Source organism: Engystomops pustulosus, chromosome 5 (assembly GCF_040894005.1).
Source record: "Engystomops pustulosus chromosome 5, aEngPut4.maternal, whole genome shotgun sequence".
NCBI lineage: Eukaryota > Metazoa > Chordata > Amphibia > Anura > Leptodactylidae > Engystomops > Engystomops pustulosus.
The window spans coordinates 210,016,106-210,042,504 of NC_092415.1; the positions used below are offsets into that span (position 1 = coordinate 210,016,106).

At 49.9% G+C, this 26,399-nt stretch overlaps 1 long non-coding RNA gene across 1 annotated transcript; it reads right to left on the reverse strand.

The window, feature by feature from the left end:
• Nucleotides 1–944: 944 nt before the first annotated feature.
• LOC140134310 (uncharacterized) lies at nucleotides 945–23,893 on the reverse strand. The gene is made up of 2 exons (XR_011856180.1): nucleotides 23,637–23,893; nucleotides 945–1,557 (listed from the first exon to the last, which is right to left on the reverse strand). It is a non-coding gene; the product is annotated as an uncharacterized lncRNA (long non-coding RNA).
• Nucleotides 23,894–26,399: the final 2,506 nt, after the last annotated feature.

Here is a 26,399-nt window from a genome sequence, read left to right on the forward strand (position 1 = left end):
GCTGCCCCCCCCCCCCCGGCCTCACAGTGGACAATGCGATGGGCACTGTCCCTGCCTACATGCCTTGTCCACCCACCTCCAGTTTTGAAGCTGCCCCGATCTCTACTTCTACAGGTAAGGAACCTTATGTGTATAATAAGGTTATACATATAATATTACAGCGCCACCCCTGTCTACAGGTTATCTCTGGTATTACACCTCAGTTCCTTTCACTTTCCAAAGCTTTTCGAGCTGAACAGCAGAAGTCTATAAATGTAATATAATATGTATTTGTTTTATCTGAGATGGCAGTACTGCAGCCTGAACACCGGGGGGCGCCGCTGCTCCTGCTGGTGGTAACAATATTCTGTACGCAGCAGCGGAATATTCCAGGTAAACCTATAAAAATGCAAATAGTTTTGGGATAAGGAAGTCTGCGCCTCTTCCAGCTGCTTGTACAGCGCAGGGAACCGGTTTGGGGGGGGGGGGGGAGGCTTGTGACGAGGGTCAGGAAGTAAGATCTCTCCTTATGGAGACGCTGTGTAGGAGTGTGGAGACTTGGATGCTACACTAGGGGATTCTGGGAAAATATTCTGGATGGGATAAGACCCTCGTCACAAGCCTCTCACTCACTCCTCCTGTGCTGAAGAGATGCAACCACATGGGAACATCGGAGAGCGCCATCTACAGGAGGGGCTGATCCTTCTGGAACACATGGGCTGGTTTGGTTTTAATCCAGCATTATGTCATAAGGCTTCTCGTAGGTCAGGCTTGATATCAAGGGACATAGTGACAAATAGTGATGGGAAGTTCGGCTCTTAGCGAGCTGGATCATTAGGCTCTTCCAGCTCCTGAACAGCTCTCTATTATATATAATATAAGGAGACTCCGTTCAGGGGCGGGGCTTATGGAGTGACCGGCTCCATGTCTGGAGCCGGCTGGTACACAGCGGATTTATTAGACAGTCACTATACAAAGGTTTATTACAAATACAGAGGTCCAGAGCGGATAGCAGCGGCCGAGCATCTCTGTACGGGGGCAGCGGCCGAGCATCTCTGTACGGGGGCAGCGGCCGAGCATCTCTGTACGGGGGCAGCGGCCGAGCATCTCTGTACGGGGGCAGCGGCCGAGCATCTCTGTACGGGGGCAGCGGCCGAGCATCTCTGTACGGGGGCAGCGGCCGAGCATCTCTGTACGGGGGCAGCGGCCGAGCATCTCTGTACGGGGGCAGCGGCCGAGCATCTCTGTACGGGGGCAGCGGCCGAGCATCTCTGTACGGGGGCAGCGGCCGAGCATCTCTGTACGGGGGCAGCGGCCGCTCTATCGGGGGCATCCAGGACGATTAGGATTCAGTTTACACAATTCACGATCTATAATACCAAGTCCAAATCCTGCATAACCTCTCTCCTGTCCCATTATAAGTGATTTATAATACAGATATATCGGAGACTCTGTGACGGGTCTGCAGCGCTGGTCACCAGGAGCCGCCCGACCACCAGACGCAGGAGATTGTCCTTCATCTTCAGATCTTCTACTCATCCCCCGGTGTCCTCCAGAAGTGAGCGTCCCAGGATGATACTACAAGAAAGGATAGAAACCCAACAGCAGAATAGTGAGTGCAGCTCTGGGGTAAAATACAGGATGTAACTCAGGATCAGTACAGGATAAGTAATGTCATGTATGTACACAGTGACTGAACCAGCAGCAGAATAGTGAGTGCAGCTCTGGGGTATAATACAGGATGTAACTCAGGATCAGTACAGGATAAGTAATGTCATGTATGTACACAGTGACTGCACCAGCAGCAGAATAGTGAGTGCAGCTCTGGAGTATAATACAGGATGTAACTCAGGATCAGTACAGGATAAGTAATGTCATGTATGTACACAGTGACTGCACCAGCAGGAGAATAGTGAGTGCAGCTCTGGAGTATAATACAGGATGTAACTCAGGATCAGTACAGGATAAGTAATGTCATGTATGTACACAGTGACTGCACCAGCAGCAGAATAGTGAGTGCAGCTCTGGGGTATAATACAGGATGTAACTCAGGATCAGTACAGGATAAGTAATGTCATGTATGTACAGTGACTGCACCAGCAGCAGAATAGTGAGAGCAGCTCTGGGTATAATACAGGATGTAACTCAGGATCAGTACAGGATAAGTAATGTCATGTATGTACACAGTGACTGCACCAGCAGCAGAATAGTGAGTGCAGCTCTGGAGTATAATACAGGATGTAACTCAGGATCAGTACAGGATAAGTAATGTCATGTATGTACACAGTGACTGCACCAGCAGAATAGTGAGTTCAGCTCTGGGATATAATACAGGATGTAACTCAGGATCAGTACAGGATAAGTAATGTCATGTATGTACACAGTGACTGCACCAGCAGGAGAATAGTGAGTGCAGCTCTGGAGTATAATACAGGATGTAACTCAGGATCAGTACAGGATAAGTAATGTCATGTATGTACACAGTGACTGCACCAGCAGCAGAATAGTGAGTGCAGCTCTGGGGTATAATACAGGATGTAACTCAGGATCAGTACAGGATAAGTAATGTCATGTATGTACACAGTGACTGCACCAGCAGGAGAATAGTGAGTGCAGCTCTGGAGTATAATACAGGATGTAACTCAGGATCAGTACAGGATAAGTAATGTCATGTATGTACACAGTGACTGCACCAGCAGCAGAATAGTGAGTGCAGCTCTGGGGTATAATACAGGATGTAACTCAGGATCAGTACAGGGTAAGTAATGTCATGTATGTACACAGTGACTGCACCAGCAGCAGAATAGTGAGTGCAGCTCTGTAGTATAATACAGGGTGTAACTCAGGATCAGTACAGGGTAAGTAATGTCATGTATGTACACAGTGACTGCACCAGCAGCAGAATAGTGAGTGCAGCTCTGGAGTATAATACAGGATGTAACTCAGGATCAGTACAGGATAAGTAATGTCATGTATGTACACAGTGACTGTACCAGCAGCAGAATAGTGAGTGCAGCTCTGGGGTATAATACAGGATGTAACTCAGGATCAGTACAGGATAAGTAATGTCATGTATGTACACAGTGACTGCACCAGCAGCAGAATAGTGAGTGCAGCTCTGGAGTATAATACAGGATGTAACTCAGGATCAGTACAGGATAAGTAATGTCATGTATGTACACAGTGACTGCACCAGCAGCAGAATAGTGAGTGCAGCTCTGGGGTATAATACAGGATGTAACTCAGGATCAGTACAGGATAAGTAATGTCGTGTATGTACACAGTGACTGCACCAGCAGCAGAATAGTGAGTGCAGCTCTGTAGTATAATACAGGGTGTAACTCAGGATCAGTACAGGATAAGTAATGTCATGTATGTACACAGTGACTGCACCAGCAGCAGAATAGTGAGTGCAGCTCTGGAGTATAATACAGGATGTAACTCAGGATCAGTACAGGATAAGTAATGTCATGTATGTACACAGTGACTGCACCAGCAGCAGAATAGTGAGTGCAGCTCTGGGGTATAATACAGGATGTAACTCAGTACAGGATAAGTAATGTCATGTATGTACACAGTGACTACACCAGCAGCAGAATAGTGAGTGCAGCTCTGGGGTATAATACAGGATGTAACTCAGGATCAGTACAGGATAAGTAATGTCATGTATGTACACAGTGACTGCACCAGCAGCAGAATAGTGAGTGCAGCTCTGTAGTATAATACAGGGTGTAACTCAGGATCAGTACAGGATAAATAATGTCATGTATGTACACAGTGACTGCACCAGCAGCAGAATAGTGAGTGCAGCTCTGGGGTATAATACAGGATGTAACTCAGGATCAGTACAGGATAAGTAATGTCATGTATATACACAGTGACTGTACCAGCAGCAGAATAGTGAGTGCAGCTCTGTAGTATAATACAGGGTGTAACTCAGGATCAGTACAGGATAAGTAATGTCATGTATGTACACAGTGACTGCACCAGCAGCAGAATAGTGAGTGCAGCTCTGGAGCATAATACAGGATGTAACTCAGGATCAGTACAGGATAAGTAATGTCATGTATGTACACAGTGACTGCACCAGCAGCAGAATAGTGAGTGCAGCTCTGGAGTATAATACAGGGTGTAACTCAGGATCAGTACAGGATAAGTAATGTCATGTATGTACACAGTGACTGCACCAGCAGCAGAATAGTGAGTGCAGCTCTGGAGTATAATACAGGATGTAACTCAGGATCAGTACAGGATAAGTAATGTCATGTATATACACAGTGACTGTACCAGCAGCAGAATAGTGAGTGCAGCTCTGTAGTATAATACAGGGTGTAACTCAGGATCAGTACAGGATAAGTAATGTCATGTATGTACACAGTGACTGCACCAGCAGCAGAATAGTGAGTGCAGCTCTGGAGTATAATACAGGATGTAACTCAGGATCAGTACAGGATAAGTAATGTCATGTATGTACACAGTGACTGCACCAGCAGCAGAATAGTGAGTGCAGCTCTGGGGTATAATACAGGATGTAACTCAGGATCAGTACAGGATAAGTAATGTCATGTATGGACAGTGACTGCACCAGCAGCAGAATAGTGAGTGCAGCTCTGGAGTATAATACAGGATGTAACTCAGGATCAGTACAGGATAAGTAATGTCATGTATGTACAGTGACTGCACCAGCAGCAGAATAGTGCGTGCAGCTCTGGAGTATAATACAGGATGTAACTCAGGATCAGTACAGGATAAGTAATGTCATGTATGTACAGTGACTGCACCAGCAGCAGAATAGTGAGTGCAGCTCTGGAGTATAATACAGGATGTAACTCAGGATCAGTACAGGATAAGTAATGTCATGTATGTACACAGTGACTGCACCAGCAGCAGAATAGTGAGTGCAGCTCTGGAGTATAATACAGGATGTAACTCAGGATCAGTACAGGATAAGTAATGTCATGTATGTACACAGTGACTGCACCAGCAGCAGAATAGTTTGTGCTGACTCATTTTGCTGTGAGCTACTGACGGGTGTGGTTGTGTGCTGCTGAGCTCCTGCACCACCTGGAGCAATCTCCATCCACCCAGGCCTGCTCTCTCCTCCCCAGGGAGGGAGTGGGTTACTGGGATGAGTGAGCCAGGAAAACCCCAGGCTTCTGCCTCCCGGACCAGGCCGGCAGGGGTTAAGAAGATCTACCTGGAGCCAAGGACGCAGCGATGTGACCTCGGCTGCCACCCCCAAGACCCAGGGAAGCCGCAAGGTCTCCGGTTCACAGAAGATCAAGGCAAGTAACATCAGCCTGAGTGCTCCTCCTGGAAAGCTGAGTGACTGTGCGGTCCATCTGCACCCCTAGTGGTGGCCGCTCCCATAAGGAGCTATGCGAGTGTCACCGCTGGGGCAAGTGGGGTTAACTCCTTGTCTCCTGGCTCTGGGAATAGCGTTTTGCAAAGGCGTCTTCTGGAGACTCTCAGGAGAGGGGAAAAGTCAATCACTGTAGAGGGGAGAGAGGTTAATCTGTCCTTCTGGACAGACAGGCATGGCCTGGCAGCCTTCCAAGAGAAAAGGGGGGGAGAGACTGTATGGTCTTTACCCACAACTGGGCCCGGAGCCTCCCGTAGGAATGTGGTTCGTCTTCGCTGGAGGGGCAGTGACGCATGCCCACCCAGGTCAAGGGTGGTGGAGCTCCTCCTGAAGATGAACTTCAGGGCTAGTGACATCTTTGCCCTGATACATCCTTATGGTACTCCGGAGTTCGATGTCAGCTTTGTTCGGCCGGAGGGCTTAGAGCTCTTCTGGTCGAATTATGAGCTGGCAAAGAACGAGCCCGCATGGCGAGACTTTGCTGTGCAAGCAGTGTCTCGCCAAAACGCAGTCAAGAGGGTGACCGTTTTGACCCGTAACGAGTCACTTTCTTGCATGGACATCATGACTTGGCTCAGTCGTTATGGTGAGGTTGTACAGGTACCTCAGAAAAACCGCGATGAATTTGGCATTTGGTCTGGGGCCTGGACCTTCATGATGAAGTTGAAGTGTTCAGGCGGCACAGTCGCCCACATTCCTTCTTCAGCCTTTCTTGGACGGGACAGAATCCTGATTTTCTACCAGGGGCAGCCGAAGGTCTGTCACAGGTGCGGTGACCCCACACACTTTAGCGCCAGCTGCCAAGTGCAGAAGTGCGCTTTGTGTGGTGGGCTAGGTCATCTCGCTGCATCCTGTAAGGACATTAGGTGTAACCTGTGTGGTGAGCCGTGTTGAAGCCGACATTTTATTTTTGCAGGAGACCAGGCTGCCAGATTTGGCAGCCGTGTTTAAAGCTAAGAGGGAATGGAGACACGGGCCTTCCTATTGGTCTCTTGCGGCCGAGCCGTATAGCGGAGTGGCGGTCCTTTTTACCGCACCGGTAGAATGCCGACGAGTTATTGAGTTAGAAATGGGGAGGTGCCTGATCCTGGATGTCCTCATGAAGGGACAAGAACTTCGCCTAATTAACATCTATGGTCCCCAGTCCAAGTGGGACAGGAAGTGTCTCTTTATGAGGATCAAGCCCTACCTTTTTACAAGTCGGCAGGTGGTCTTTGGAGGGGACTTCAATGCTGTCACGAGGTCCCAGGATAGGGGAGGTTCCAGAGACAAGCTGACTTATGATAGCGTCGCTCTTAATAGCATAGCCAGTGAGGCTCGCCTGGTGGATGTCCACATCCGGCACACCCCAGGCCACGCGGGGTTCACCTATTATAGAGGTAGCTGCAGGTCTAGAATAGACAGGTTTTATTTAAAGGAGGAAGCCATCTCTTCAGCAGTGTCCGTTGTTGAGGTGGAGTTCTCCGACCACTGTCTAATTTTGTTTTCTCTGAATGTTACAGAGACCCCCCGGATGGGAAGAGGCTACTGGAAGCTCAATTTGTCTCTCCTGGAAGAAGCGGAGATCAGACAATCCTTTGAGGACTTTCTTCAGAGCCAGGTACCATTGCTGGGCCTTTGTAGCAGTAAGTCAGAGTGGTGGGAGATGCTCAAGAAAAGGGTGGCGAGATTCTTCCGCCAGCTCTCGAGCCTCAGGAGCCTGGACAGGTACCGCCTGTATCAGGGCCTGAGGAGGAAACTCGAGCATCTCGTCTCGACTGGAGGTAGTCGTGAGGACATCTCCAGAGTGAAATCCTTGCTGAAGAGGTGTCAGTACGATAGACACGCATCTTTGGTTTTTGAGAGGGATTACGGGAAATACCGCTCGCCCGACCCTTACAGAAACTGCAAGATGTCAGTGAATGGTAAAGTTGTCACGGGACTGGTTGACAGTACGGGATCCCTGAAAAGGTCCAGATCAGGGATTCTGGAGGTCGTCAGATCCTTCTACTCACACCTCTTGGGCAGGAAGGATCTAGATCGGGATGTGATGTCGGCTTTCCTGGCTGAAACTGTCCCTGAGCCAGGAGTAGACCCCTCTCTTGATGTTTTGACAGAGATGATCAGGGAAGAGGAAGTCAGCCGGGCAATTGAAGGGCTCGCCCTCAAGAAATCGCCGGGTCCGGATGGCTTAACATCTGAGTTTTATAAGACCTTTAAGGACGCCTTGGTTCCCCTCTTGACTGAGGTATTCAATGAGTGTCTTTCCTCGGGCGCTCTGCCGAAGTCAATGAGGAGGTCAGCCCTGATCATCCTGTCAAAGGGTAAGGACCGATCTCGTATTGAGAACTGGCGTCCCATAGCGCTTCTCAATACGGACAGAAAGGTTTTGGCAAAGGTGCTGTTTAATCGGCTGGTGCAGTTTGCACCCCGGCTCCTTTCGGGGACCCAGCACTGCTCTGTTCCAGGCTGCAGTACATTTAGTGCTGTGCTTTGTGTCCGGGAGGCAGTGGAGCAGGGCAGGGCTGGTAACTGGAAGGGGTACTTGCTGTCCTTGGATCAGGCAAAAGCGTTTGATCGGGTTAACCACGAGTACCTCTGGTCTGTCCTTCTGAGGTATGGCCTGCCGGGGGAGTTTGTCAATTGGCTAAAGGTTTTGTATGCAGGGGCAGAGAGTTTCCCGCTTGTGAACGGTTGGATTGGCCGCTCTTTTGAGGTTGGGTCTGGTGTTCGCCAGGGTTGTCCTCTGAGCCCACTTTTATACGTGTTCGCGATTGACCCATTCCTTAGGAGGGTTGATCGTGGGCCGTTGGTGGGAGTCGGGATGGACCAGGCGGCACCGGAAGCCACTCTAAGGGTGGTAGCGTATGCCGATGACGTCACTGTTTTTGTGTCCTCGAGAGGGGAGGCGCAATGGGTGATGTCAGAGGTTGACCGCTACTCAGAGGCTTCTGGGTCCAAGATCAACCGGGATAAGTGTGAGAGTCTCTGGCTGGGAGAGGGAGGTCCAGGCTTTGATCTCCCGGACACTCTTCCAGGGCCCCAGGACTCTGCCAAAGTTCTCGGCATCGAATTTGGCCAGGGGGATTACCCCATGCAAAACTGGGACGGCAGGCTTAAGATCGCCGCTCAGAGGGTGGACCAGTGGAAGGGTTGGTCTTTGACCCTCAGAGAAAGGGTTAACCTGATCAAAACTTACCTGCTCCCATTGCTGATTTATCTGGGCAGTGTGTGCATGTTGCCAGAACCCCTCTGGACTCGGGTCTACAGTATGTTCTTCCAGCTGTTATGGGGGAATAGGCTGAACCTAATCAAGAGGGAGGTTACTTACCGCACGAGGAGACAAGGAGGGTTGTGTATGGTCAACCCTGTGGTGTTCCTAGTGAATACCTTTCTTAAGATCAATATCGCCAAACTCTGGAAAGAGAGGGCTCCTCCGTGGGTATACTCCTGCAGGGGATGGTTTCGGCCTTTCTTCCAGGAATGGGAGACAGGAGGGCAAGTGAAGGATCTTCGCACACCGCATGGGCATCTTCCGGCTTACGCTACCCCGGTTCTGAAGGTGATTCGCCGGTGGGGTCTGGGAATGTGGGAGATCAGGACCATGTCGAGGAAACTCCTTGACAAAAGGGTTCTGTTGACCCATTTCCAGAAGCCTCTGGCCCTCAGGGATTGCCCAAGTCGGGATCTGGGGGTGGGTTTAGGTCTTTTGAATTCCATCAGGATCCCCTTGAAGTTTTGGGACTTGACTTGGCGCTGCTTCCATGGAAAGCTGTGTGTGAGGGACAATCTGAAGTGTAGGAGCTCTGAGGAAAGGGGTTGTCCCCGGGAGGAGTGCGGTGGCCTGCTGGAGAGCATGGACCACTTCCTGCTTCAGTGCCCCTTTAACACAGAGGTGTACAACCGGGTGGGCGCTTCCCTACATTGGCCCGGGTTGGCCGGTCTCTCCTATGCGGAGTGGGCCTATGGAGCATTCAGAGGCCTGGGTGGCCGGGACCGCTGCACGTTATTCCTAGTCAGTCTAGTGGTCAGGTACCACACGTGGAACGCACGGTGCTTAGTATCGACGCAGCGTAAAATCCTCCCGGTGGTTGAGGTGGTTAGGAACATTCTGGGTGACCTGGTGAAGGTGCGCTCTCTGGAGTATGAGAGGCTGGGCACGGGGAGGGCCTCTCTCCTTTGGAGGGGGTTCTCCTTTAGTGTCCCTTAGTCTGTCATCTCCTCTCCTGGTGTTGGGCTGAAGCTGACACTGTAGATTTTTGTTTTGTGTCCTGAGGTTATAGTGATGTTGGGCTTGCAGGCGCCGAACCTGGGCTTTATGTGGTTGGTTTGTTATGTTGATATGTTTAATGTGTTTGTATTTTGTGTACAGTGTGTATTTATGTAGTTATAGTTCTTGTGTATATGTAGCTTGGTGGTTTTGGGGTGTTGGTGTTAGGGTGTTAGGTTGGGAGGGGGGTGGACGGGATTTGGACAATATGATCCTGGGCACTGGTTTGGACTATATAGCGCGGACTTTGGACGTTAGACCAGTGTCTGGGTGGGAGGGTGATGGGCGTGGGATTTAGTTAGTTTATATTTAATGTTTTTATTTCCTGTTTGTCTTTTTTTGCTGTGTATTCTTTAGTTATTTATGGGGAAAAAAAAAAAAAAAAAAAAAAAATTATAAAAAATTATATAACAAAAAAAAAAGAAAAAAAAAAAAATTAGGTGGTGGGATTGGGTGAAGGTTTTGTTTCATAATGCTGATTGTGTGGTGTGTGTGTGGCTGGGCCAGGAGATTTTCGTAAGTCTCTTTTAGTTTGTATTATTGTTTTGTTATTATTATTATTATTGTTTTGTTTTGCCAGAAGTTATGGCTTGATTTATGTTTATTGTTGTAATGTTTTTCATTTTTATATATAAAATAAAAGATTTACAGGATGTAACTCAGGATCAGTACAGGATAAGTAATGTCATGTATGTACACAGTGACTGCACCAGCAGCAGAATAGTGAGTGCAGCTCTGGGGTATAATACAGGATGTAACTCAGGATCAGTACAGGATAAGTAATGTCATGTATGTACACAGTGACTGCACCAGCAGCAGAATAGTGAGTGCAGCTCTGGGGTATAATACAGGATGTAACTCAGGATCAGTACAGGATAAGTAATGTCATGTATGTACACAGTGACTGCACCAGCAGCAGAATAGTGAGTGCAGCTCTGGGGTATAATACAGGATGTAACTCAGGATCAGTACAGGATAAGTAATGTCATGTATGTACACAGTGACTGCACCAGCAGCAGAATAGTGAGTGCAGCTCTGGGTATAATACAGGATGTAACTCAGGATCAGTACAGGATAAGTAATGTCATGTATGTACACAGTGACTGCACCAGCAGCAGAATGGTGAGTGCAGGTCTGGAGTATAATACAGGATGTAACTCAGGATCAGTACAGGATAAGTAATGTCATGTATGTACAGTGACTGCACCAGCAGCAGAATAGTGAGTGCAGCTCTGGAGTATAATACAGGATGTAACTCAGGATCAGTACAGGATAAGTAATGTCATGTATGTATACAGTGACTGCACCAGCAGCAGATAGTGAGTGCATCTCTGGTGTTGCTTGTTACCTCGTTAGCTGTCTGTTGCTGTGAGAGGCTGTGTGCTGCTGCTGCTCCTGAGCTCCAGGAATAATCCACCTCCACCTGGGGCCTGCTCTCTCCTCTCCCAGGGAGGGAGTGGGTTTCCAGGCATGAGCCAGGGCAGCAAGTCCCAGGCTCCTGCTTCCCGGTCTAGGCCGGCGGGAGGCAGGGGTAGCCAGGAACCGGCCAGCGCTGCGGAAGCCTTGGGGGTAAGAAGATCTGCAAGGAACAGCAGCAATGCTGCTCCAAGTACCCCCAGGCCAGCTAAGGCTTCAAAAAGCGCCAAAACCCCAGGAAAGCTGGATACCTCGGGAAAGCTGGGTACCTCGGAAAAGCTGGATACCGCGGGAAAGCTGAGTGCTCAGAGAGGTGAGGCTGACCTCAGTGAAGAGGGCTGGGGAATGCTGAGGACCCGGGAGTCTATTTCCACCTATGCCTCCCGGGCTCTGGGCCACCTCTCTGAGTACGAAGAAGCCAGCAAGACGGTGAGGAGACTGCGGGAGGAGCTCAGGTGCGCCCATGCCAGGGCAAGCTCTGCCCCAAAGAGGAAGAAGGAGCAGATTATGGCAGAGATTTCCAGGCTCCAGACTAACATCCAGGCCTTGGAGGAGAGGAAGGCTTACCTGCTAGAGAGGAGCGGTCCGTTTAAAGAAAAGATCCTTAATGATGAGCGGTTCCGGGAGATGGAGGAGGAGAAGCAGAGGCGGCTGATGGGGCTTCCGCCAGAGAGTCAGACGGAGGAGGAAAGCCCGGTGCCGTACAGTGGGCCCCCTGCAGGACAAGCGGCTATGTCATCTGGCTGCGGTTCTGCCGGCCCGGGTGAGGATAGTGACAGCCACCAGGGAGGGGCGCTGATGGAGGAGATCCGACGGCTCGAGTCCCCTGTGCACCTCCAGGACTTTACTTTTGGAGACGATCTGCCGGAGGATGCATCGGGGGGCAGCAAACCACGAAGGAAAAAGACCAAATCCGTGGAAGTGGTGAGTCTAGTCTACAGCCCCCTCCCCGTAAAACCCGAGTCGGCCGCAGGGTCAGCTCACTGTGCGAGCCCCGTTACCCAGCCCAGCACGGGTCCTGCAGTGGACTCAGTGCCAGGGAGCGGGGAGATTACAGGTGTGACATCTGATGTGGCGATGGGCTCCGTCTCTGTTTGTGGTAACAGTGGGGGAGCAGGGGAGGCATCGGCCGCGAGGCCGGACAGTAAGGGCGGCTCTGCAGTGGTGATAACATTAAAATCCAGTGCTGTGGTGCGTCCCCCAGTGGGAGTGGGGGATAGCCCGGCACTGGTGGCAGCTTCCGGTGCCTCGGCGCCTCTTCATGCTGTTGCCGCTGATCACTTAGGTGGGGGGCGGCGGCAGCGTGGAGGGGTCGCTGAGGCTGAGGGCTCCGGACCTCCCAGACAGGACAGTAAAATTTTATTTTGTGTTGGTGTTGGGGATGATCCAAGTCCGGATGCAGGTTTAGAAAAGCGGCGCCTAATACCTGCGAAGGATCAGCGGCGAATTCTACCCAATTATAAGAAAGCTAAATTAACATCTGCTACTGATGATGCGGAAGGCACAAGTGTGACAAAAGTTGGGGTCCCCTCGGGGCAATGCCCTAAAGGGGGACCCTCGTCCCTTGTGCCTGAAGATGCGGAGGTGGTTATGCCCCCTATATCCCTTATGGCCCCTAATGTTGCTGCTGGTCCAGCTGGAGCAAATGCTGGTGTGAGTGGTTCAAAAACATTACCAGTTATGGGGGTGAGTGATGGAGTGACTGGTGGTGTGGGTGGCATGGAGGTGGGTAGTGTTAATGTGGTGGGTGCAGGGGTTGGTCCGGTTGCTCCCCCAGTGGCGTCCCCCGTTAAGAGCTATGCCAGTGTCGCTGCTGGGGGAAGTGGGGTTCCATCATCCTCGTCTCTGGGCTCTGGGGACGGCTTTTTGCAACGGCGCCTCCTGCAGGCCTTACAGAAGGGAGAAAGGACGATCAATGTAGCGGGGCAGGAGGTTGATTTGTCGTTTTGGATAGAGAGGCACAGCCTGTCTGCCTTCCGAGAGCAAAGAGGCAGGGAGACATCATGGTCTCTCCCGACAACCGGGCCGGGTGCTAACCGTAGGAATGTGGTCCGTCTTCGGTGGCGTGGCAGTGATGTGTGTCCCCCTCGGGCACGGGTAGTTGAGCTGCTGCTGAAGATGGACTTCAAGGCGGCTGACATCTTTGCCTTGATCCATCCCTATGGTACATCTGAGTTTGATGTCAGCTTTGTTCGTCCGGAGGGGCTTGAGCTCTTCTGGTCCAACTATGAGCTGAGATACAACGAGCCCGAGTGGCGGGACTTTGCTGTGCAAGCAGTGTCCCGCCAGAGCGAACTCAAGAAAGTGACCGTTCTTACCCGTAACGAATCACTATCTTGCTTTGACATCATGACCTGGATGAATTGTTATGGAGAGGTACTGGGAGTACCAGAGAAAAATCGAGACGAGTATGGTATCTGGTCAGGGGCCTGGACCTTCATTATAGCTCCCAACCGTCCCGATTTTGACGGGACTTTCCCGTTTTTCGTACCTCTGCCCCGCGTCACGGGCAGCTATGAGATTGTCACGGATTCTCCCCCCAGGTCCCGCTGTGTCCCGGCACTGTGTCCGCATAGTAAATACTTTGAAAGTCTGAACTCACAGTACAGAATGGCTTCTACAGACATCGGGAGGGAATCCTTTTCAGAGAAGTGTCGGGCTTAGCGGAGAGCAGGGACCCCGTCATCAGCTTCAGATCAGCATCTATCCATATATGGTCACTGCATCTCCTAGGGTTCCCCAGAGCAGACATCGGGCAGGGAATCCTTTTCAGAGAAGTGTCGGCTTAGCTGAGAGCAGGGACCACGTCATCAGCTTCAGATCAGCATCTGTCCATATATGGTCACTGCATCTCCTAGGGTTCCCCAGAGCAGACATCGGGAGGGAATCCTTTTCAGAGAAGTGTCGGCTTAGCAGAGAGAGCAGGGACCACGTCATCAGGTCAGATCAGTATCTGTCCATATATGGTCACTGCATCTCCTAGGGTTCCCCAGAGCAGACATCGGGCAGGGAATCCTTTTCAGAGAAGTGTCGGCTTAGCAGAGAGCAGGGACCACGTCATCAGCTTCAGATCAGCATCTGTCCATATATGGTCACTGCATCTCCTAGGGTTCCCCAGAGCAGACATCGGGAGGGAATCCTTTTCAGAGAAGTGTCGGCTTAGCGGAGAGCAGGGACCACGTCATCAGGTCAGATCAGTATCTGTCCATATATGGTCACTGCATCTCCTAGGGTTCCCCAGAGCAGACATCGGGCAGGGAATCCTTTTCAGAGAAGTGTCGGGCTTAGCGGAGAGCAGGGACCACGTCATCAGGTCAGATCAGCATCTGTCCATATATGGACACTGCATCTCCTCGGGTTCCCCAGAGCAGACATCAGGAGGGAATCCTTCTCAGAGAAGTGTCGGCTTAGCAGAGAGAGCAGGGACCACGTCATCAGCTCAGATCAGTATCTGTCCATATATGGTCACTGCATCTCCTAGGGTTCCCCAGAGCAGACATCGGGCAGGGAATCCTTTTCAGAGAAGTGTCGGGCTTAGCGGAGAGAGCAGGGACCACGTCATCAGCTTCAGATCAGCATCTGTCCATATATGGTCACTGCATCTCCTAGGGTTCCCCAGAGCAGACATCGGGAGGGAATCCTTTTCAGAGAAGTGTCGGCTCTGTGGAGAGAGCAGGGACCACGTCATCAGGTCAGATCAGCATCTGTCCATATATGGACACTGCATCTCCTCGGGTTCCCCAGAGCAGACATCAGGAGGGAATCCTTCTCAGAGAAGTGTCGGCTTAGCAGAGAGAGCAGGGACCACGTCATCAGGTCAGATCAGTATCTGTCCATATATGGTCACTGCATCTCCTAGGGTTCCCCAGAGCAGACATCGGGCAGGGAATCCTTTTCAGAGAAGTGTCGGGTAGCGGAGAGCAGGGACCACGTCATCAGGTCAGATCAGTATCTGTCCATATATGGACACTGCATCTCCTAGGGTTCCCCAGAGCAGACATCGGGAGGGAATCCTTTTCAGAGAAGTGTCGGCTTAGCAGAGAGAGCAGGGACCACGTCATGAGGTCAGATCAGTATCTGTCCATATATGGTCTCCAGGGCTTCCCCAGACACAAGATATTTATTTAATTAAATTACATAAAGTTTTGGCCAGGCTGAGATTCGCACCTGGGACCCTCTGCACCATAGACAGGAGCCTAACTAACTGAGCTATAAGCCCAGTGATACAGAGCTGAGGATTTCTGGTAACTAAGAAGTGTTATCTGCCATTTACACTGTGACACAGACTAATGCACTGATATATAGAGAGGGATCTTCTCAGAGATTATTATTGTAATTATTGAGACTATTATTATTATTATTATTATTATAAATTTTATTATTTTTATTATTATGGAGATGATTATTAATAATGGTAAAAATAATAATCATCTCAATAATAATAATAATAATAATAATAATAATAATAATAATAATAATAATCTCCATAATAATAATAATAGTCTCAATAATTACAATAATCTGAGAAGATCCCTCCCTATATACCAAGGCAGTATATAGTCATAGTTCTTAGTTACCAAAATTCTCCACCTTGTTAATCACTGAGGTTGTGGGTTCAAATCCCAAAGAGGATAATTTTTTTTTTTTTTTTATTGAGATGATTTTTATTATTTTAATATGGCTAAAATTTGGGGCGTGGCCAGGGAGTGATTGGGGTGCCGCCATTTTGTCCCTCTTTCCTTTTCACAAATGTTGGGAGGTATGCCTTCATGGTGAAGTTGAGGCGTTCAGGTAACTCAGTCGCCCACATCCCTTCATCAGCCTTCCTGGGGAGGGATCGGATCCTGATCTTCTACCGGGGGCAGCCTAAGCTGTGTCACAGGTGCGGTGACCCCACACATTTCATCGCAAACTGCACCGTGCAGAAGTGTGCACGGGGGGTGTTGGCCATCTCGCTGCATCCTGTACAGGGCAGATTAGGTGTAACCTGTGTGGTGATCTCGGTCACCCGTACAGTCGTTGTCCTCTTTCCTTCGCTAATGCAGGCTCAACCTCAGCGGATGAAAGCCATGAGCCATGAATCTGCTGGGGAGGGGACTAGCAGAGGTGGAGGAATGGAGGGGCCAGGGAAGAAAGACAGGAAAAAGACGCCTGCCCAGCTAAGGCGTCTAGAAAAGCGTCAACAGGAGGGAGAGCGGGGGGAGTCTCGGGCTGCTGGGACAACCTCTGGCGCTGTCCTGGAGACCTCACCTGTCGCTGAGGCCCCAGGGGATGATGTGCTGGATGAGGAGGTCAGGAGGATCGAGACGGAGGAAGGTGCCACGTCCTCAGACTCCTCCCATTATGAGAGTATGGACGAGGATAATAGGGCGTGGCTAGAGGAAAAGCGTAAGTGTGGCGCCAAAAAGAAGAAAAAGGGTAAAAAGGAGGGAGGTGTAAGATCTTCTCCCTCCTTGACTGAGGTACCCAAGGAAGGTGCAACCGACCCCCCGCTGGTCGAACTTTCAAATCGATTCCTGGCCCTGGATGGAGCCTCTCCTGCCGATGGAGGGGCTGAGGGTGAAGGGCCAGAGGTGGTGGAGCCTGCAGGAGGTGCCGAGTCTCCCCCTGGGGAGTCAGGGTCCTCAGGAGGGGAGACTGGCCCAGAGTCTGGAGACGAGGATGAGGGGGCAGGTCCTGGATCTGCCCCTGAAGCATCAGAGGTGCAGGAGATGGACACCACAATGTGTCTAAAAAGGGGGTGTTCATTTCCCGAGGGTGGTGGTAAGATGGGTAAAAAGAAAGCCGTCTAACTCAATCACTCATGATGGCGGCACCCACTCCGTTGACGCTGGCGTCCATTAATGTCGCCAGCATTAAGTCTGATGCGGCTAGATTTGCGGCCTTTGATTTTCTCGGCCGCGTTGAAGCCGACATTTTATTTTTGCAGGAGACCAGGCTGCCAGATTTGGCGGCCGTGTTTAAAGCTAAGAGGGAATGGAGACACGGGCCTTCCTATTGGTCTCTTGTGGCCGAGCCGTATAGCGGAGTGGCGGTCCTTTTTACCGCACCGGTAGAATGCCGACGAGTTATTGAGTTAGAAATGGGGAGGTGCCTGATCCTGGATGTCCTCATGAAGGGACAAGAACTTCGTCTAATTAACATCTATGGTCCCCAGTCCAAGTGGGACAGGAAGTGTCTCTTTATGAGGATCAAGCCCTACCTTTTTACAAGTCGGCAGGTGGTCTTTGGAGGGGACTTCAATGCTGTCACGAGGTCCCAGGATAGGGGAGGTTCCAGAGACAAGCTGACTTATGATAGCGTCGCTCTTAATAGCATAGCTAGTGAGGCTCGCCTGGTGGATGTCCACATCCGGCACACCCCAGGCCACGCGGGGTTCACCTATTATAGGGGTAGCTGCAGGTCTAGAATAGACAGGTTTTATTTAAAGGAGGAAGCCATTTCTTCAGCAGTGTCCGTTGTTGAGGTGGAATTCTCCGACCACTGTCTAATTTTGTTTTCTCTGAATGTTACAGAGACCCCCCGGATGGGAAGAGGCTACTGGAAGCTCAATTCGTCTCTCCTGGAAGAAGCAGAGATAAGACAATCCTTTGAGGACTTTCTTCAGAGCCAGGTACCATTGCTGGGCCTTTGTAGCAGTAAGTCAGAGTGGTGGGAGATGCTCAAGAAAAGGGTGGCGAGATTCTTCCGCCAGCTCTCGAGCCTCAGGAGCCTGGACAGGTACCGCCTGTATCAGGGCCTGAGGAGGAAACTCGAGCATCTCGTCTCGACTGGAGGTAGTCGTGAGGACATCTCCAGAGTGAAATCCTTGCTGAAGAGGTGTCAGTACGATAGACACGCATCTTTGGTTTTTGAGAGGGATTACGGGAAATACCGCTCGCCCGACCCTTACAGAAACTGCAGGATGTCAGTGAATGGTAAAGTTGTCACAGGACTGGTTGACAGTACGGGGTCCCTGAAAAGGTCCAGATCAGGGATTCTGGAGGTCGTCAGATCCTTCTACTCGCACCTCTTGGGCAGGAAGGATCTAGATCGGGATGTGATGTCGGCTTTCCTGGCTGAAACTGTCCCTGAGCCAGGAGTAGACCCCTCTCTTGATGTTTTGACCGAAGTGATCAGGGAAGAGGAAGTCAGCCTGGCGATTGAAGGGCTCGCCCTCAAGAAATCGCCAGGTCCGGATGGCTTAACATCTGAGTTTTATAAGACCTTTAAGGACGCCTTGGTTCCCCTCTTGACTGAGGTATTCAATGAGTGTCTTTCCTCGGGCGCTCTGCCGAAGTCAATGAGGAGGTCTGCCCTGATCATCCTGTCAAAGGGTAAGGACCGATCTCGTATTGAGAACTGGCGTCCCATAGCGCTTCTCAATACGGACAGAAAGGTTTTGGCAAAGGTGCTGTTTAGGCAAAGGTGCTGTTTAATCGGCTGGTGCAGTTTGCACCCCGGCTCCTTTCGGGGACCCAGCACTGCTCTGTTCCAGGCCGCAGTACATTTAGTGCTGTGCTTTGTGTTCGGGAGGCAGTGGAGCAGGGCAGGGCTGGTAACTGGAAGGGGTACTTGCTGTCCTTGGATCAGGCAAAAGCGTTTGATCGGGTTAACCACGAGTACCTCTGGTTTGTCCTTCTGAGGTATGGCCTGCCGGGGGAGTTTGTCAATTGGCTTAAGGTTTTGTACGCAGGGGCAGAGAGTTTCCTGCTTGTGAATGGTTGGATTGGCCGCTCTTTTGAGGTCGGGTCTGGTGTTCGCCAGGGTTGTCCTCTGAGCCCACTTTTATACGTGTTCGTGATTGACCCATTCCTTAGGAGGGTTGATCGTGGGCCGTTAGTGGGAGTCGGGATGGACCGGGCAGCACCGGAAGCCACTCTAAGGGTGGTAGCGTATGCTGATGATGTCACCGTTTTTGTGTCCTCGAGAGGGGAGGCGCAATGGGTGATGTCAGAAGTTGACCGCTACTCAGAGGCTTCTGGGTCCAAGATCAACCGAGATAAGTGTGAGAGTCTCTGGCTGGGAGAGGGGGATCCAGGCTTTGATCTCCCGGACACTCTTCCAGGGCCCCAAGACTCTGCCAAAGTTCTCGGCATCGAATTTGGCCAGGGGGATTACCCCATGCAAAACTGGGACGGCAGGCTTAAGATCGCCGCTCAGAAGGTGGACCAGTGGAAGGGTTGGTCTTTGACCCTCAGAGAAAGGGTTAATCTGATCAAAACCTACCTGCTCCCGTTGCTGATTTATCTGGGCAGTGTGTGCATGTTGCCAGAACCCCTCTGGACTCGGGTCTACAGTCTGTTCTTCCAGCTGTTATGGGGGAATAGGCTGAACCTTATCAAGAGGGAGGTTACTTACCGCACGAGGAGACAAGGAGGGTTGTGTATGGTCAACCCTGTGGTGTTCCTAGTGAATACCTTTCTTAAGATCAATATCGCAAACCTCTGGAAAGAGAGGGCTCCTCCGTGGGTATACTCCTGCAGGGGATGAATTCTATCAGGATCCCCTTGAAGTTTTGGGACGTGACTTGGCGCTGCTTCCATGGAAAGCTGTGTGTGAGGGACAATCTGAAGTGTAGGAGCTCTGAGGAAAGGGGTTGTCCCCGGGAGGAGTGTGGTGGCCTGCTGGAGAGCATGGACCACTTCCTGCTTCAGTGCCCCTTTAACACAGAGGTGTACAACCGGGTGGGCGCTTCCATCCATTGGCCCGGGTTGGCCGGTCTCTCCTATGCGGAGTGGGCCTATGGAGCATTCAGAGGCCTGGGTGTCCGGGACCGCTGCACATTATTCCTAGTCAGTCTAGTGGTCAGGTACCACACGTGGAACGCACGGTGTTTAGTGTCGACGCAGCGTAAAATCCTCCCGGTGGATGAGGTGGTTAGGAACATTCTGGGTGACCTGGTGAAGGTGCGCTCTCTGGAGTATGAGAGGCTGGGCACGGGGAAGACCTCTCTCCTTAGTGTTCCTTAGTCTGTCCTCTCCCTCCTGGTGAAGGTGCGCTCTCTGGAGTATGAGAGGCTGGGCACGGGGAGGACCTTTCTCCTTAGTGTCCCTTAGTCTGTCCTCTCCCTCCTGGTGAAGGTGCGCTCTCTGGAGTATGAGAGGCTGGGCACGGGGAGGGCCTCTCTCCTTAGTGTCCCTTAGTCTGTCCTCTCCCCTCCTGGTGAAGGTGCGCTCTCTGGAGTATAAGAGGCTGGGCACGGGGAGGGCCTCTCTCCTTAGTGTCCCTTAGTCTGTCCTCTCCCCTCCTGGTGAAGGTGCGCTCTCTGGAGTATGAGAGGCTGGGCACGGGGAGGACCTCTCTCCTTAGTGTCCCTTAGTCTGTCCTCTCCCTCCTGGTGAAGGTGCGCTCTCTGGAGTATGAGAGGCTTGGCACGGGGAGCACCTCTCTCCTTAGTGTCCCTTAGTCTGTCCTCTCCCCTCCTGGTGAAGGTGCGCTCTCTGGAGTATGAGAGGCTGGGCACGGGGAGGACCTCTCTCCTTAGTGTCCCTTAGTCTGTCCTCTCCTCCTGGTGAAGGTGCGCTCTCTGGAGTATGAGAGGCTGGGCACGGGGAGGGCCTCTCTCCTTAGTGTCCCTTAGTCTGTCCTCTCCCTCCTGGTGAAGGTGCGCTCTCTGGAGTATGAGAGGCTGGGCACGGGGAGGACCTCTCTCCTTTGGAGGGGCTTCTCCTTTAGTGTCCCTTAGTCTGTCATCTCCGCTCCTGGTGTTGGGCTGATGCTGCACTGTAGATTTTTGTTTTGTGTCCTGAGGTTATAGTGATGTTGGGGCTTGCAGGCGCCGAACCTGGGCTTTATGTGGTTTTGATATATGTTGATATGTTTAATGTGTTTGTATCTTGTGTACAGTGTGTATATAGTTATATGTAGTTATAGTTCTTGTGTGTATATAGGTTGGTTGGTTTTGGGGTGTTGGTGTTAGGGTGTTAGGTTGGGAGGGGGGTGGACGGGACTTGGACTGTACGATCCTGGGCACTGGTCTGGACTATATAACGCGAACTTTGGACGTTAGACCAGTGTCTGGGGGGGAGGGTGATGGGCGTGGGATTTAGTTAGTTATATTTTATGTTACTTTATGTTATTTAATGTTATTTCCGTTGTATTCATTGTTATTTCTGTGTTTATTTATTGTTTATTTATTTATGTGTATTTTGCTGTGTATTTTGATATTAAAAAAAAAAAAAAAATTGAGGTGGTGGGATTGGGTGAAGGTTTTGTCTGTTTTCATGCTGAGTGTGGGGTGTGTGTGGCTGGGCCAGGAGGTTTTGTAAGTTTATTTTCGTTTATATTTGTTCTTTTATAATTCTTTTGCCAGAAGTTATGGCTTCATTTATGTTTATTATTGTTATGTTTTTCACTTTTATATAAAATAAAAGATTTACAGGATGTAACTCAGGATCAGTACAGGATAAGTAATGTCATGTATGTACACAGTGACTGCACCAGCAGCAGAATAGTGAGTGCAGCTCTGGAGTATAATACAGGATGTAACTCAGGATCAGTACAGGATAAGTAATGTCATGTATGTACACAGTGACTGCACCAGCAGCAGAATAGTGAGTGCAGCTCTGGAGTATAATACAGGATGTAACTCAGGATCAGTACAGGATAAGTAATGTCATGTATGTACACAGTGACTGCACCAGCAGCAGAATAGTGAGTGCAGCTCTGGAGTATAATACAGGATGTAACTCAGGGTCAGTACAGGATAAGTAATGTATGTACACAGTGACTGCACCAGCAGCAGAATAGTGAGTGCAGCTCTGGAGTATAATACAGGATGTAACTCAGGATCAGTACAGGGTAAGTAATGTCATGTATGTACACAGTGACTGCACCAGCAGCAGAATAGTGAGTACAGCACTGGGGTATAATACAGGATGTAACTCAGGATCAGTACAGGATAAGTAATGTCATGTATGTACACAGTGACTGCACCAGCAGCAGAATAGTGAGTGCAGCTCTGGGGTATAATACAGGATGTAACTCAGGATCAGTACAGGATAAGTAATGTCATGTATGTATACAGTGACTGCACCAGCAGCAGAATAGTGAGTGCAGCTCTGGAGTATAATACAGGATGTAACTCAGGATCAGTACAGGATAAGTAATGTCATGTATGTACACAGTGACTGCACCAGCAGCAGAATAGTGAGTGCAGCTCTGGAGTATAATACAGGATGTAACTCAGGGTCAGTACAGGATAAGTAATGTCATGTATGTACACAGTGACTGCACCAGCAGCAGAATAGTGAGTGCAGCTCTGGAGTATAATACAGGATGTAACTCAGGATCAGTACAGGGTAAGTAATGTCATGTATGTACACAGTGACTGCACCAGCAGCAGAATAGTGAGTACAGCACTGGGGTATAATACAGGATGTAACTCAGGATCAGTACAGGATAAGTAATGTCATGTATGTACACAGTGACTGCACCAGCAGCAGAATAGTGAGTGCAGCTCTGGAGTATAATACAGGATGTAACTCAGGATCAGTACAGGATAAGTAATGTCATGTATGTACACAGTGACTGCACCAGCAGCAGAATAGTGAGTGCAGCTCTGGGGTATAATACAGGATGTAACTCAGGATCAGTACAGGATAAGTAATGTCATGTATGTACACAGTGACTGCACCAGCAGCAGAATAGTGAGTGCAGCTCTGGGGTATAATACAGGATGTAACTCAGGATCAGTACAGGATAAGTAATGTCATGTATGTACACAGTGACTGCACCAGCAGCAGAATAGTGAGTGCAGCTCTGGAGTATAATACAGGATGTAACTCAGGATCAGTACAGGATAAGTAATGTCATGTATGTACACAGTGACTGCACCAGCAGCAGAATAGTGAGTGCAGCTCTGGAGTATAATACAGGATGTAACTCAGGGTCAGTACAGGATAAGTAATGTCATGTATGTACACAGTGACTGCACCAGCAGCAGAATAGTGAGTGCAGCTCTGGAGTATAATACAGGATGTAACTCAGGATCAGTACAGGGTAAGTAATGTCATGTATGTACACAGTGACTGCACCAGCAGCAGAATAGTGAGTACAGCACTGGGGTATAATACAGGATGTAACTCAGGATCAGTACAGGATAAGTAATGTCATGTATGTACACAGTGACTGCACCAGCAGCAGAATAGTGAGTGCAGCTCTGGAGTATAATACAGGATGTAACTCAGGATCAGTACAGGATAAGTAATGTCATGTATGTACACAGTGACTGCACCAGCAGCAGAATAGTGAGTGCAGCTCTGGGGTATAATACAGGATGTAACTCAGGATCAGTACAGGATAAGTAATGTCATGTATGTACACAGTGACTGCACCAGCAGCAGAATAGTGAGTGCAGCTCTGGGGTATAATACAGGATGTAACTCAGGATCAGTACAGGATAAGTAATGTCATGTATGTACACAGTGACTGCACCAGCAGCAGAATAGTGAGTGCAGCTCTGGGGTATAATAAGGATGTAACTCAGGATCAGTACAGGATAAGTAATGTCATGTATGTACCCAGTGAGAATAGTGAGTGCAGCTCTGGGGTATAATACAGGATGTAACTCAGGATCAGTACAGGATAAGTAATGTCATGTATGTACCCAGTGAGAATAGTGAGTGCAGCTCTGGGGTATGGTCTCACCTCCTGGTCTTGCTTGGTGTCTGGGCTCTGGTGTCGGGGTGCGGTGGATGTGTTGCTGTACATGGCGTCCTCCGGTTCTGGTTAGTCTGGATTTCCGTGCCTCTTATAGTCTCCGGCTGGTTCTGGTTAGTCTGGATTTCCGTGCCTCTTATAGTCTCCGGCTGCTGCCGCTCATTATTCCTGGGTGTCGTCTTTCTGGTTTTATTTCGCAAGTTTGGAATTTGTAGAGAAACCAATTTCCACAACACATGAAATGATTTCACAGCAGCAGAAAAGGTGGAGATAAAACACTTCCCTATAATGAAAAGGTCACGTGACCCGGAGCCTCAGGGGCGCTTCCCATAATCCTAAATCACCATCGATCCCCATGGAGGAATAGTCCAGGGCGACAGCCGAGGAAATCCATGGAACATCTACATTGGGGCTTTAATTCTTCTTTTCCTACTTCACATATTCTTTGATGGTTCAATTCTGATTTGTTTTTGTTCAGTATTTCTATATATATATCGCCATCATATACCAGAGCGTTACACATCACAGGGGACAGATACATATATATTACATTACACAGCACAAACAGCCATAGGAGGGCCCTGATCACAAGAGCTTACAGTCTGTGAGGATGAGGGGGGACACCAGAGCTTACAGTCTATGAGGATGAGGGGGGGACACAAGAGCTTACAGTCTATGAGGATGAGGGGGGGACACAAGAGCTTACAGTCTATGAGGATGAGGGGATGACACAAGAGCTTACAGTCTATGAGGATGAGGGGATGACACAAGAGCTTACAGTCTATGAGGATGAGGGGATGACACAAGAGCTTACAGTCTATGAGGATGAGGGGATGACACAAGAGCTTACAGTCTATGAGGATGAGGGGATGACACAAGAGCTTACAGTCTATGAGGATGAGGGGATGACACAAGAGCTTACAGTCTATGAGGATGAGGGGATGACACAAGAGCTTACAGTCTATGAGGATGAGGGGATGACACAAGAGCTTACAGTCTATGAGGATGAGGGGATGACACAAGAGCTTACAGTCTATGAGGATGAGGGGTGGACACAAGAGCTTACAGTCTATGAGGATGAGGGGAGGACACAAGAGCTTACAGTCTATGAGGATGAGGGGATGACACAAGAGCTTACAGTCTATGAGGATGAGGGGATGACACAAGAGCTTACAGTCTATGAGGATGAGGGAGGGACACAAGAGCTTACAGTCTATGAGGATGAGGGGGGACACAAGAGCTTACAGTCTATGAGGATGAGGGGTGGACACAAGAGCTTACAGTCTATGAGGATGAGGGGAGGACACAAGAGCTTACAGTCTATGAGGATGAGGGGGTGACACAAGAGCTTACAGTCTATGAGGATGAGGGAGGACACAAGAGCTTACAGTCTATGAGGATGAGGGGAGGACACAAGAGCTTACAGTCTATGAGGATGAGGGGATGACACAAGAGCTTACAGTCTATGAGGATGAGGGAGGGACACAAGAGCTTACAGTCTATGAGGATGAGGGGGGACACAAGAGCTTACAGTCTATGAGGATGAGGGGTGGACACAAGAGCTTACAGTCTATGAGGATGAGGGGAGGACACAAGAGCTTACAGTCTATGAGGATGAGGGGGTGACACAAGAGCTTACAGTCTATGAGGATGAGGGAGGACACAAGAGCTTACAGTCTATGAGGATGAGGGGGGGACACAAGAGCTTACAGTCTATGAGGATGAGGGGGGGACACAAGAGCTTACAGTCTATGAGGATGAGGGGGGGACACAAGAGCTTACAGTCTATGAGGATGAGGGGGGGACACAAGAGCTTACAGTCTATGAGGATGAGGGGGGGACACAAGAGCTTACAGTCTATGAGGATGAGGAGGTGACACAAGAGCTTACAGTCTATGAGGATGAGGGGGGACACAAGAGCTTACAGTCTATGAGGATGAGGGAGGGACACAAGAGCTTACAGTCTATGAGGATGAGGGGGGACACAAGAGCTTACAGTCTATGAGGATGAGGGGTGGACACAAGAGCTTACAGTCTATGAGGATGAGGGGAGGACACAAGAGCTTACAGTCTATGAGGATGAGGGGGTGACACAAGAGCTTACAGTCTATGAGGATGAGGGAGGACACAAGAGCTTACAGTCTATGAGGATGAGGGGGGGACACAAGAGCTTACAGTCTATGAGGATGAGGGGGGGACACAAGAGCTTACAGTCTATGAGGATGAGGGGGGGACACAAGAGCTTACAGTCTATGAGGATGAGGGGGGGACACAAGAGCTTACAGTCTATGAGGATGAGGGGGGACACAAGAGCTTACAGTCTCTGAGGATGAGGAGTGACACAAGAGCTTACAGTCTATGAGGATGAGGGGGTGACACAAGAGCTTACAGTCTATGAGGATGAGGGGGAACACAAGGGCTTAAAGTCTATGAGGATGAGGGGAGACACAAGAGCTTACAGTCTATGAGGATGAGGGGGTGACACAGGAGCTTACAGTCTATGAGGATGAGGGGAGACACAAGAGCTTACAGTCTATGAGGATGAGGGGGTGACACAAGAGCTTACAGTCTATGAGGATGAGGGGGGTGACACAAGAGCTTACAGTCTATGAGGATGAGGAGTGACACAAGAGCTTACAGTCTATGAGGATGAGGGTGACACAAGAGCTTACAGTCTCTGAGGATGAGGAGTGACACAAGAGCTTACAGTCTATGAGGATGAGGGGAGACACAAGAGCTTACAGTCTATGA